The sequence below is a fragment of the Phalaenopsis equestris genome, unplaced genomic scaffold (genome assembly GCF_001263595.1).
Source record: "Phalaenopsis equestris unplaced genomic scaffold, ASM126359v1 Scaffold001032, whole genome shotgun sequence".
Lineage (NCBI taxonomy): Eukaryota > Viridiplantae > Streptophyta > Magnoliopsida > Asparagales > Orchidaceae > Phalaenopsis > Phalaenopsis equestris.
In genome coordinates, this window is record NW_018165471.1 from 244,718 (window position 1) to 248,990 (window position 4,273).

General features: G+C 30.7%; 1 non-coding gene across 1 annotated transcript; it reads right to left on the bottom strand.

Moving 5' to 3' along the window:
• Nucleotides 1-1,616: 1,616 nt before the first annotated feature.
• TRNAL-CAA lies at nucleotides 1,617-1,700 on the bottom strand. Its single transcript has one exon. It is a non-coding gene; the product is annotated as a tRNA-Leu (tRNA).
• Between the last annotated feature and the right edge of the window lie 2,573 nt (nucleotides 1,701-4,273).

A 4,273-nucleotide genomic window follows, 5' to 3' on the forward strand; every position in this document is an offset into this window, starting at 1 on the left:
TATATATATATATATGTGGATAGATTATGTATGTCCATTGATATTTAAAAAATTAGTTATTCATTTTAACACATTATTTCTTGGATAAATTTTCAATTAAGATATACTATTCATGTCTATTCTTAACTATGATTGTAATTGAGGGGATTACATTTTACTGAAGGAGGTTTTTTTATGGCAAGAAATGTTTTTCCTTTATACTAGTTTGTGGCTGATGAGATGAAATTCGACCATTCGATTGTTGATGAAACACTACAAATTTGTGAATCAATTGTTCAAATCGAAAGTATCAGAAAAGATATATTGATTATAAGCATAAAGAGATTGAAGTTCAAAGTTAGAGATCTTATTCTTAAGATTTTACTTATTCATAAGTAGTGAGATTCAAAAGGGTGACAGATTGCTGTTCCATTTCATTGATCCTTTCAAATTGAGGCAAAAACTAAACAAAATTTCATTGCCAATTCGTTCTTCTTCTAGAGCGATTAGGAATGCATAATCTTTTTCTTTTCATTTCACTTGTTTACAATGCTACATGCATGAAGATCATCATATTATTTAGTGTGAATGACCATGGATTTGTAAAGAGTCAAGATATGAAGTGGTGTTGGAGCATCTTTTGGGTGAAGAAATTCGAGCTTAATTTTCGACCTACTTGATTTGTCAAGATACTCATGAATGAATTAAAACTTGAAGCAAAATGAGAGACCAGAGAAGAGAAGGCTATGAAATAACATAATTAACTCAGAACTAAGACTTGAATTCATGAACTTAAATGTTTTCGTAATTAGTTTATTTTCTTATCTACTCCATTAGACTTTTAATTATTTTCTTCTTGTCCTTTTATTTTTCGACCTACTATTCCCCTTCATTGTTGTAATAGTAATGATGATAATAATACAAATTAGATTAATTATAACTTATTATGTTATAGTAATATTAGTGTTTTGATATATAGTTTTGTATATATTTGATTGATTTTGAGCTCTTATTATTCAGTACATTTAAGTTGGTACATGTTTGGTGTTGTCCTTTTGGATGTTAAGTCCTAAATTTCACTTTGCACATTAAGATATGTATTTTTTTTTTACTTCAATAAATGTACCCTTGTTGTCATTCTTAATGCTTGAATGATTTATCAATCAATCTCCTGTATACTTAGTGATGTCTTTCCCGTCCAATTTACATGAAGAAAAAATGTCCATCATATTGTTATACCATATGATGCATACTTTATCTAGTCTTGATAATTGTCTCATATACTATTTAATATGCGAATAAAATGAGTTATAAAGTATTTTATAAACATGAAAGCTAAATATACACAAGAATGTAAAAGACTTTACAAAATAAAATTAATTCATTTATGTTTCATGATAGTGGCAGAATCAATTTTTTTTTTAACTATTTAAAAACATTCTCAACGTTTAATAATTTGATTTATGCATGTACTCTTTATTAATATTAATATTAATATTAATATTAATATTAATAGTATCATTATAAAAATTAATTATTTAAAATGAAGTTTGGATGATTTAAAAATTACATGTTGATAAAAAGCCCATTACGCTTTGCCTTGATTGGGAGTTAAATAAAAAATAAATAAAAAAATGTGTCAGAAGTGGGATTTGAACCCACGCCCTCAAACGAGGACCAGAACTTGAGTCTGGCGCCTTAGACCACTCGGCCATCCTGACGTGCGATGTTTAAATGTAAATAAATTTTTTATTTAAATTAAAACAGATAGTTAGAGTATTTGTTATCTTAATATATACATAATCTCAAAGATGGCAATTTTAGCGCTGAATATCAGCAATAATAATCATACGAACTATAAAAAAGTTATATGTTGAGTCTTAAAATGTTCTTTATGAGCACAACTCGAGACTTTGATCCGGATGAGGAGAAAAGAGGAAGTAGAGAGTAGATTAAGTTAATAATTCACCATATTGTGAGCCGTGGGAGAGATCCTTTTATTCATCCTTTTGACTCCTATTACAGAATGGAGGGAACATTTATGAGAACTGTTCTTAATGCAATTTATACTCTATTTAATTTTATAAATTTTATATCATATATGTATTAAAATTTAAATTCTAATATGGTGAAAACTGACTTATCAGTTTAGCTTGAATTAGGTTGGCTGAGACGATCAACTGAGTACCGACCACACCTTCCAAAGTAAATGTCGGTCGTTTGAGGTGCTTGATCGAATGAAGATCTCACCTGCCATAGTAAAAGAGGGTCGACCGACCAGCTTGCGATCAAAGACTCATGCATGCATCTTGGTCAGTTGAGACTGTGGGCGTGGTCCGCTGATTGAATCGTTCGCAATAGTGCGTCGGTCGATTCTGATCAAGCAACCCCTTTTTGAACGGTAGGATGTCTTGATTGTCTGATCGTCATCCGGGTAATTCGATTGTTTTGAGATTCATGCTAACAGTTTTGGTGTATATATTATATTAAAATATTGCGAGGAATTTCACAATACTAATACAAAATAATAATGAGTGGTCCGCATTCATCGTCAAATAAATGCTCAAACTGCCATGTAATAATATGTTTAATATAAATTTAATCTGTATACAATATCATTTCTTATGAGTTTGTGAGCTAGATGTCACCTCCCAAAAGAGCTCTTAGGGTTGGTGGGCAGCCCAGGACTTAAATACTGTTTTTCGGTCCAACACCTAGCCGATGTGGGACCTTTCGTCCGTGACATTCTCCTCCACCCAATCACGTGACACCCTCGTCACGGATCGACTCCACCGAGGGTCCCACTGGACCACGGAGAGCCCACACACCTGACATATAGTAATCTACTCTGATATCACTTGTCACATCCCAAAAAAGCTCTTTTGGGGTGGTGGGCAGCCCATGACTTAAATACTGATTTTCGGTCATACACCTAGCCGACGTGAGACTTTTTGTCCGTGACATAGAGCTCAGTTATATTCAAATTAAATAGGCCGTAATTTACATAATAAACAACCAATAAATACAAATTAAGTGTACGTAGCTCAAGCGGATCAAGCATATATACATGCAAGGAGATGAACAAAACACGGCTATATCTGTATGGATACTTAGATAAGCTGAGGCTTAGGGATAGATAGATTTTCTTATAGAAGAGTTTGTGAGGAGATAATAATGGTGATGTTTACGATTACAAAATTTATTAGGGGCGTTTACATACATGCCCCACAATTCTTATATGTTAGTTAAATAAATCGTTTCATTTATGATTTATAACATCAAAAATGCTATAAATATAAGTATAAAATTTAAATTGTTCATATAATTAAAATTTATGTGTTATGTGAGTAAGTTTCCCAATTTATTATACTAACTTTACTATATTTGTGCTACCCAAATCTTTTCTATGACCTCAAAAATATTATACAAATTTTCCTAGAAATTAAAGTTTGTGTTACGTGTGTAAATACATAAGAATGTGTTGCATATGTGTTATTATTTCAAACATTTATTTTTTTGACACTTTCGGGGCTCATTGTTATGTGAGTGATGTATCTGAATTTTTTTTTATTATATTTAGAAATAAATTTTTTGCTTTTGAATTTCTAAAAATGTCACTGTTACAGTCTTATTTTAAACAGTTTTACAAAACAGAGACAACATGGTCATTTTTCCAGAAACAGCTGCTCAACAATTGTTTTCACGCAGCTGCACCAAACAGACAGCCAACTTCCCCGCAGATACTTTTTGGAGCAACACAGCTACAGCTGCGCCAAACAGAGTCTTTATTGTCGTTGGAGATTGTTGAATTATCTCTTGATGTAAAATTATTATGATAATTTTTTATTGTAATATGCAACATGAGAATATGATTTGAAGAAACATTAAATCTTGAATAATACATGACAATATAAATATCATTTTATCAACGCATTTTATATGCCAAAAGGATGGAATAGAAAAGTCTTTTGTTACACTAATAATTTAAGGCCCAATTACAGACATGCCACTCAACTCCTATATATTTAAATATCTAACGCCTAAACTGTTGCCTTTTACATTTGTGCACCCGAATCTCTTACAAATTAAATACATGTAAGATGGCATATATGAAAAATTAAAGTGTTAGATATGTAATTACATAAGAATTGAGTGATATGTATGCTTAAGATGACAGATTTAAAATATTTCAATAAGGCTATATCATATTTAAATTTTTTATTAAACTAGTCGTTCAATTATTTTTTTTTAATTAAGAAAACTAGAAAAAAAATACGTATATAAAATAATATAT